The sequence below is a fragment of the Pecten maximus genome, chromosome 5 (assembly GCF_902652985.1).
Source record: "Pecten maximus chromosome 5, xPecMax1.1, whole genome shotgun sequence".
NCBI classification, from domain to species: Eukaryota; Metazoa; Mollusca; class Bivalvia; order Pectinida; family Pectinidae; genus Pecten; species Pecten maximus.
In genome coordinates, this window is record NC_047019.1 from 27,902,795 (window position 1) to 27,913,628 (window position 10,834).

Genomic DNA, 10,834 nt, shown 5'->3' on the forward strand with positions numbered 1-10,834 from the left:
GAAACAGCTGAATGATGTATCTTATTTCTTTGGGATTTGATATATCTTCTATGTTTGTACTACTAATTCCATCAACAACTATTAATCAAGCAATTATTTCTTGGTAAGGTTAGTTTTGGTGTTTGGAGGTGATTCTTCAATTCAACAAAAAGCTACATATTAAAAAATGCTACAAGTACTAAGACTTTCAGTAACGACGACAGGTAGAGGAAACACCACTTTATAGTTCAGGTACATTAAGAGTTTATATAAGAATCCATGACAAAGTGGTCGAATCCATGAATATAGAGTAAACTCAAACATCTATCGACTACCTAGAGCACATTTCCTGGGACAGACATACATATACTTATGTTTAGATCAATTAAGACGAAGAAAACAGGCATAGTCCGTCAATTGTGTTCGCATTGTACGCACTTTGGAAAATCCCAAAATCAATATTTTCAAGCATGCAAACACGCTTAGGTGCATCAGAAATATTTTGCACTTTTTTGAAGAAAACATTTTGATAAAACATATTGATACCGTTGGACAGTTATTCATACTAAAAGAATTGTAAAGATACAACATATTAGCACCTTTCCATGTAAACTGTAAGTTTAATACAGAAGAGCCAAAGTGAATTAAACTGCATCATACAGCTGTTTCGGATGGGAATGTAGAAAGGCTCATCATTTCAAAAAAATGTCATAATTTTCAATATTGTGTATCAAAAGAACGTCAAGTACATGTTATATTCTGAACTGTGTCACTGTTTAAATCAAATCAAATCTGACTAACGAGTTACGGGGACTAAAACATGTACCAGCAATGTCTACCACCCGCAATCTCAAATGCGAAAGACACACAGGGTATTGACACAGGGTATTGACACAGAGTATTGACACAGGGTATTGACATCTATCAAAACAAATAGCGACTTAGATATAGAAGAACTTGTTATATCTAGACTACAGATCTATCGCCCATCTCGGACTCGTCAGCGATGCTGAAGGTATAAATGGATAAAGGGAGGCGATTAAACTCGAGAAAGGACAACTAAAGGAGGCGATTAGACTCGAGAAATGACACCTAAAGGAGGCGATTAAAATCGAGAAATGACAACTAAAGCAGGCGATTAAACTCGAAAAAGGACAACTAAAGCAGGCGATTAAATTCGAGAAATGACAACTAAAGCAGGCGATTAAACTCGAGAAAGGACAACTAAACGAGGCGATTAGACTCGAGAAATGACACCTAAAGCAGACGATCAAACTCGAGAAAGGACAACTAAACGAGGCGATTAGACTCGAGAAAGGACAACTAAACGAGGCGATTAGACTCGAGAAAGGACAACTAAAGGAGGCTGTTAAAGTCGAGAAAGAAAAACCCGTTTAAGACTGCATTAAACATTCACTAGCCAATGATTTCAATATGTTTTAATCGTATTAATATTTGACCGGTTCAAATTCAAAAATAAATTATGGATGTAAACCCGTGAGTTTTTAAACCCACAAAAATACAACTATCACGGTATTAGGATGAAAGAAATATGCATTGCCTGTGAAAATTTATAAAATCAAAAAATTAACAAAAAAAGATAAATAAATAAATAAAATAAAATAAAGTTGAAAAGAATTTTTAAAAACTGATACAAATGAAACGGCAATCTCTACACGAGACAGGATGTGAAGTGAATAGAGTGGAAGTTAGCTATATCGTACTGCATCGTAATACAATGAAAGTATTAAAGCACAAACATTATATATTAATTAAATCTGGTCTATCAAGGCAGAATGATTTTGACTGAATTATGATATCTTAACTGATATATAAAGGCTAAAGGTTAAAAGCACGGTGCTGTGTTTTTAAAGACTGAATGGTTTATGCATTGTGACAGTGGCTGGGTGAAGCCAGCTGTACTTAATGTTTAAAAATACTAACATAGATAAATGCTTTTATGGCAACCAAGCCTATGGCACCTGGATAACTTTGGTAAACGAACCCATTTCCTGTCTCTTTAAAAGCAAGATACATGCTTAATCAGCCAGACATCACTATCTGGGACTTTTGTGTTTGTGATATAAACATAGAATGTGCTAATTTGTTATAATTTATACAGTTTTCTTGTCACAATTCATCGCGCTTCATGTTACATTTTTATCTTCATATGTTTTTCTCCTTCATACAATCGCCAAATTAGAATGGCACAGGCCATATTTTAACCTAACCTTAACTTACATTGTACATATGATCTGGTTACCCGAGCTGTGATGTCATTTATACAGTGTTTACATGTAATGCACGTACAGTTGTAATTGTGTTCAGACTATTTTAACGGTCATGTAAGATGAAGTGCTATTATATTATTTTTCGCCTTCGTTTTGAAAGAAGTACCTGATATAAGGTCCGTATTTGTATAATGATATACTGTACTATGATAACGTGGGCACGTACAAGCCTCTGGTACAATATGGGCAGGTTAATGGTTCTAATATGTAAAGTAAATGTTTTATATTACTGACATTGCTCTGTTATTGTACGAGATAAAAAGGAAAGAATGAAAATTGGATAATTTATAAATACCACTCGCGAAATTGAGAACATCAATTTACAATTGGCGTAGATAATGTGTATTATATCTAAATCAAATATTAAATATAATCTATAATTATAACCGTGTAACTTGTCCTAGAAGGTATATTATGAATAGCTTTATAATTGTCAGAGAGAGTATATTATATATAGCTTTGTAATTGTCAGAGAGAGTATATTATATATAGCTTTGTAATTGTCAGAGAGAGTATATTATGAATAGCTTTGTAATTGTCAGAGAGAGTATATTATGAATAGCTTTGTAATTGTCAGAGAGAGTATATTATGAATAGCTTTATAATTGTCAGAGAGAGTATATTATGAATAGCTTTGTAATTGTCAGAGAGAGTATATTATTAATAGCTTTGTAATTGTCAGAGAGAGTATATTATGAATAGCTTTGTAATTGTCAGAGAGAGTATATTATGAATAGCTTTGTAATTGTCAGAGAGAGTATATTATGAATAGCTTTGTAATTGTCAGAGAGAGTATATTATTAATAGCTTTGTAATTGTCAGAGAGAGTATATTATGAATAGCTTTGTAATTGTCAGAGAGAGTATATTATGAATAGTTTTGTAATTGTCTTAGAAAGTATATTATGAATAGCTTTGTAGTTGTCTTAGAAAGTATATTATGAATAGTTTTGTAGTTGTCTTGGAAAGTATATTATGAATAGTTTTGTAGTTGTCTTGGAAAGTATATTATGAATAGCTTTGTAATTGTCTTGGAAAGTTTATTATGAATAGGTTTGTAATTGTCTTGGAAAGTATATTATGAATAGCTTTGTAATTGTCTTGGAAAGTATATTATGAATAGCTTTGTAATTGTCTTCGAGAGTATATTATGAATATTCATGTAGATATGCCTTCGAAAGTATACTTTAGGCAGATATGTAATGATTGTTTGGTCTGAAAGAGTTTATATGTAATAGTTGTGTAAAAAAAAAAGCTATTAACAAAGAAAAAATCATTGACGATTTTTCCATCCAAATTGATTAATTGAGGATTAACGTGGTAGTTAAAATATCTGAAAGCAATAATACAAGTATTTCTGTAGATAACATTTGTTGTTTAATATCTATTGAAATAAATATTGTCTGCCTCACAATATTCGCTTGATGACATGCGAAATAAAATCATATAATTGATGTTTTGATATAAAAACGAAATCAGAACTTGTACATCGATCCGAAATGTTGATTATAAATAAATGAGTAATGAAAGTTAAAAAAAATGAAGTGAAAGACAATGAAACAAAAAGGCAGACAACAGGAACTCAAAGACAACATAACCTCGTGAAAGACAACAGACACTCAAAGACAACATAACCTCGTAAAAGACAACAGGAACTCAAAGACAACAGAACCTGGTGAAAGACAACAGGAACTCAAAGACAACAGAACCTGGTGAAAGACAACATGAACTCAAAGACAACAGAACCTCGTAAAAGACAACAGAACCTGGTGAAAGACAACATGAACTCAAAGACAACAGAACCTGATGAAAGACAACAGGAACTCAAAGACAACAGAACCTGGTGAAAGACAACAGGAACCTTGTGAAAGACAACAGAACATTGTGAAAGACAACCGAACCTGGTGAAAGACAACATGAACCTCGTGAAAGACAATAGGAACTCAGAGACAACAGAACCCTGTGAAAGACAACATGAACCTTGTGAAAGACAACAGAAGCTGGTGAAAGACAACAGGAACCTGGTGAAAGACAATAGGAACTCAAAGACAACAGAACCTTGTGAAAGACAACAGAAGCTGGTGAAAGACAACAGGAACCTGGTGAAAGACAATAGGAACTCAAAGACAACAGAACCTTGTGAAAGACAACAGAAACTGGTGAAAGACAACAGGAACCTGGTGAAAGACAATAGGAACTCAAAGACAACAGAACCTTGTGAAAGACAACAGAACCTGGTGAAAGACAACAGGGATTGGTGGGGTATGCATTAGTGACAACAACAGCAACGTATGAGAAACTGATCCAAAAAGACAATTTAGATAAAGAGGAAACAATCAAATCCAGTAAATAACAACAACAGTGAAATCTGAAAATCAAATCCAGAAAAACAATAGGAAAGAGAAATCATAAAATCAAATCCAGAAAGACAACATGAAGAGGGAGATCGCAAAATCAAATCCAGAAAAACATTAAGAACAGAGAAATCGCAAAATCAAATCCAGAAAAACAATAGGTACAGAGAAGGCTACAACAATTGAGAGTTCGCTCCTATGACAAAGATAATGTGTGATGTCGCCTTAGCCAAGATTCGCCCGCCTCTGTTCGACATTCAGTTTTAAAGTTGAGTGATATAACTGGTTAGACCAGTTGTCAATATAATGTGATCTGGTGGGACGCTAACATGTCTAGTTGTGACCTTTCAGAGTGATAACACTGAACTGTATGTATCCCACGCATTCGTGAGCACTCCTTAACTGATCCAAATCAAATTATCAAAACGAAAATGAAATGCCTCAAGAAGAACCGAAGATACTTTATACAGTAAGAAATACAGTATGAATATTTAAAGAAGAGGCGTCAGTTTTCCTCTTTATTAAAAGACATAAACTACCATTTAACCACTGTCCAACCCAACTTATATGATTTGGTATTGCTAGTGTTTGCCTGTCTGATGGAGGCCACATGAATATGACCCTTAACCGACTGATGAGCTGTTGAGGTAAGCCTGCACGAGGACTCAACTGTAAATATATATATGTATACATCTCAATTATATTCTATATTTTAATCAAAATATTCATGTTATAGTAAATATTTTGAAATATAATGAGAATTTGTTGTAACTTTAGGCTCCAATAGTATGTGTAAGAAAACACGAAGGATTCATAGTGAAACATATTAGGTTTGCTCACAGTGCACATTGTTATTATTAGAATCCTTTTGAACCTTGGTTCAGGTAAACCCATGAACCCAAATATGACATATAGAGCTAGTGGATATATCCTTTTTTCTTTGTAACTGTTATGATGAGAAATTATTTTTGTATCATGAAATGAAATTGTACAAAAACACAAAGGCCCTTTTCACCTGTGATATGCAACTATTGTTGTAGCACAAAGACACTTTCTTATTAATAATTTAGAATTCGTAATGCTCTTATGGATTGCACCGTCTGCCCCTCATAATAACAGAAGTATACTAGGAAATAGACAGCCAAGATAACTTTTGATGTCGCCTAGGGCTCGCGTCCACCAGAGAATCACGTGCCTCCATTGCCACCCAATACACCACATATACGGGAAAAGATATGCCAGATTGAACTTTATCAGACATGTCAATCCTTTTGATGATTGTGTATTACGGACTTTGTACACGATGGTAACACATTTTTTTCTTAATATCTGCAGATTAAAATTCCTGGGATATCGAATCCCAGAGTAATGAAGTTTCAAATATTTTAGTTAGTGCTTGTAGTCGATTAGTGGTTTACTAATCCTATTGCTGATTTTCTGCCAGTATTATTTCAGTTACGGAAAATAATTTTTCTTAAACTTTTGTTTAATACTTCTTGAGTTTTCCTTATCGCTTACTTCATGGGGCAATAGCGCGTATAGAGTTACTCAAACAACAGTGAAAATGTGCAGCACGCGACGCATTACAGCTAACACGTCACACAGAGCTGTTGAAATTACCACCCCCGTAAATGATTTACGCCCGTTCCAATCTTTCCCCTGGCTAACATCTGGCGGAACGTCGCCTTTTTTTAACGGAATCTGTATCTTATTTCGAAAATGCGATATCTTGTCAGAATATTTCGTGAATGTCATTATAAGTTTTGTTTTGTTTGTGTAAACATATGATACAGGCATGTTAACTTGAGTATTTTCCGTTCAGGTAGTGTTGAATAAAACCTTATAATTCTTGTTTTTATTTTGTTATTTAACGCCACATTTAAGATAAGTTTTGATTTACTTCGAAACAATACAACGCCCGAGACACTATATACGGCCCGTCGGTATCGTTCGTGCCTCAGCGCTTCCTTTTGTATATCCAAATATTTTATCATGTGACCCCGCATGACCTTTATTGTTTTGATTGGTCGTTAAGATTTAACAATGGATGTTGAATAGATATATTTGTATCTCCCTATATGCTATACTTTTATTAGTTCATAACTATATCATCGATCCAGTCGTAACCAAATGAAAAACATAGGTATGTTTTGCTTTTAAAATCTCTAAACAAATTCATATTCGTAGAAAACAAGCAATGCCCTATATTTATTTATATGTTAAGATGATCCAGAACGCATGATTGTCTTCGTGATTTTGTCTCCGGGATTTATATCAAAATCCATTGTATTAAATAAGATAACCATAGCGTCATTAATACTCCGTTTATCGGAGTCTGTCGTGGCGTTATCTGTACCAATTATGTCTCATATATGTCTATTAATTTTAAGACATTGACAGGACACAAATAGATATGGCGGTTCTTCGTCAGACACAAAAGATACAATGACCCTACATATGTACCAAGTGTTGAATGATCAGAAAGAATATTAAGTTCTTGGAAATAAGCTGGTCTTTAAAATAAGTCGATTAAAAAGAATAAGCCACGATCTCTTTGATAAGGAAACTACCTTGGAAATAAGCCGTTATGTCGAATGTCTGTAATTGGGGATTATGAACTGGTATTTTGCATTTTATGATACTTTTGCATATATTTTCAAAAGTTCTAAATAAAAAAAATAAAAAAAATTGGTGTAAGTGTTGTTTTCTTCAGCTTGAAAAATCGTGTAACCTCAGTCAACAACGTGAGCTAAGATATTTTGAAAATGCACTGTAATTTTCCTGCTGCTAAAACACTTATTTAGTGGCTTATTTTCAAGAAGTAAAGGTAAACTCTAGTATATAGAATATATCATGAATCCGTATCTATTTCTTTAATTGACAAATGCTAACAAAATAAAACCAGGCTATGTTTAAACTGCCGGAAGCTATTATTCCTCCTCCCAGAAGAACCACTAGATAAGGTTATTTACCAGTCATTTTCATTTTCTATCCTGTTAATATTTACCAAAATAATATCGGACCTTTGAAAATCCTGATTAGCTGAGATTAGGGACATCCAAATATTCATACAATTATATTATACTGTCTAGGAAAAACATTTATTTATTGAAGATCAAATAGTTCAGCAATTTATATCTTAATATCATTCTTTTCATCTTCTTGTTCATATCTTTCGAAGTAACACGGTTATCTTTATGGAATATCCGGGACATTTTTCTGTGTCCCTTGGCAATAAGAGATAATAAACATTTTCTATTGTAGCCTTTTATATTTTGTAGCAAACAAAAACCCTCCATTTTCTTTCGAATTTAAAATGGACATCATGAAGATTTTATATTTTATCTATTTATTTCTGAGAGGTGTTTTTTTTAATGATTTACTAATCCTGCCGTAAGTTCACAATATCTTCCACAACTTAAACTACCCGTTTTTTATAGAGAGTACGACAAGGGACATAATTTGTATGATGCTATTTGTTATCCTTTTATGGTCGTGTGTGATTTAATACAGAACTTCTTTTATGTCGAAATATCTGGTATAAGTACTTTGAAATATATTGTAAATCAATATGTTCTTTGAAATAAAACGTTAACCAATTTGTATTTTCGAATATCTCGTAAATCAATCCAATTTTGATCATTTTCCTGTTATCTGTTTTTGGGATGTAGTTTCTAATGATTTTCAACCGAACACACACGCAGGACTAATCTCCACAGATTTCCTCGTGGGAAATCGTAACAATGTTAAGATTCCGATTTCAAATGATAATATGTATTTATTTCCACAATTTATTGATTATATCTAATGATTTAGTACTATTGGTCAAATTATTATAAAGCCGTTGACTATTGTTACAATATTATATAGGTATACACTATGTATATTATCTACAGTGCGAAAAACGAGATACCGTTGTCACCTCTTACCTTTAGTTTGTACAAATAATTTGATTAGTTTAGACTTTCTTATGCATTATTTGATTGGTTAAATTTTCTGGTGATTCACGGATAAAACAATTAACAAAAACATTTTCTTTGAAACATTGATTAGGCCTACAGGAAAAAATGTTTCAGATAGAAACTGATATTAAATAGACTGATATGACTAGAGCATTTGGGATCGTTTGAACTCCAGCCCAGTGGTAGATATGACTTTAGCTCTCGTTATTGTCTTTTATGTATGAAAAATATCTTATTTTATTCAAGATTTAAGAAATTTTTCTTTTTGTCTCGACAGAGTCTTAATAAAAAGGAAATAATTAAGAATATGTTAAATCTATCTTACAATGAAACGGTAGCCTATAGAACTCTTTTGTTTGGAAAAATTAAGAATGACTTCGAAAATTCATTACTAATTAAGGATAGTACATCAAAGAAAGATAACTATTTAACAATTAAAATGAAAACCCATTATGATAATTATTACATTTAAGATAGATAATTCATTTAAGTATAGGCATACATCGTCATTTATCAGAATAAATCAGAAATAATATTAAACAGGTTCCATACTTAAAGGAAACGTACATGGTAGGCATATAAAATTAAATAACGCCTGTTATTGAATTCAAATTCAGTAAAATAATCCAATTATGTAGCCGTGTCCAGTATCGTATTTTCTTAAATGATATTATTTACATATATAACTGTAGACATCATAATATCATACTTGTTTTTTTATATGAGTACTGGATGAAGTTCAATGGTACTATTTTTGTCCTTTGTGATAATGGATTCCGTCTACTGGATGGTTCAAAGCAATACTGTTACAGTTCGCTCGTACATTCCCAACTGATTTTCATGGATGTTTTTGGAAACAAATCAATCATGTTGCGTGCTTGTTCCTGTTTTTGTCGTCATCTCATTGAAGCTAGCGGGCGCTTGGTTCATCACGAACGTCAGAAAGCAGGTAGCTTCGTTGATGTCTTTCCCAACCTGTTCTATACCGAAATACACGTACATATCGAGTCGTAACGGGTGGTGAGTGTGTAAATTATAAGGTACAATTCCAGATATCACTTTACTAACGCATATGTTTTTGCTAGGAATATGTACTTGTAATCATCATATACGAGTATAGTTAAATAAGAAAACCGTTAAATAAGAAAACCGTATATGTTCGCTATGAAGTTACAGCAGTACAAAGATAATAGCGTAAGTGATTTCAATATTTGGAGTTACATATATATATTGTTATAACTGTGGAGTGTACGGTGGTGGTATATATGAGAATATCCTAAAGCCCTATAATGCAAGAGAAAGATTGATTTTCGCGGATTTTGTGGGAAAGGAATAATATCAGACAAGTCCATCAGTAGTTGTGTTATTTTATGTATAGAATTTATTCCGAAGATTGTTCTGAGGAATACGTACAGCCGCTTATGGACCGTTAACGTTGCTCAAGACACTACATATTCGAGGTTTCTATAGCCTTAACTTAACATAGAAAGTACATTTCGAGATTTTTACGGTAATTGTTATGGTATGTGTGTACTTATTATACATGGAAACCAAGTTTACACCGCCGTCTCCTAGGACAACCGACCTGGAAACATACAGAGAGGAGTTCAGAGACGCGACGGATGTTCGACTCTAGTTCCATGGAGCCTGGCCGAAAACTTGCACATAACGACGGGGGGCTTCGTCCAAGACGTGTAGAATGTTACAGAACACTGAATTTGCATTTCATGAGATGACAAGGGTGTATAGGAAAGTCAGGCATTGACATTGTAAATTGGTAAACAAACGGCACTACCGACTGGAATCGTATTCTCGACAGCTGTCGTTATAGTCAGTGATCGTCTGCTCTCTGGCACGCAAGGGTAGCCCAAGAGATGCTGCGCATGAATACATTTTGTTCACTTTGCACGCAAACCCTAATATGCGTATAATAACTTGTAACAGAGTATCATGACAAGCCTCGCCGAGGGAATGAGCGAGAAATGAAGGTGAAAATCGTAGTAAATGAGAACTGAATAGACTTATTAAAGAAGAACATTACTGAAGAACGCGGACGAAGGAGAGATTCTCTCACAACAATACCTATAACATTTATTTTCGAAAATTAACAATAACCCTTGCTATCCAGGGTGCACTTTGCGAATGCTTTGTGCATTCAAGAAATTGCGGAATACAAAAATTAGAACGTTAATGTTGTTATCTGATTTTCATGGAACAGTTTGGGTTCGTCACAAGGTCCCCCCGTTGAT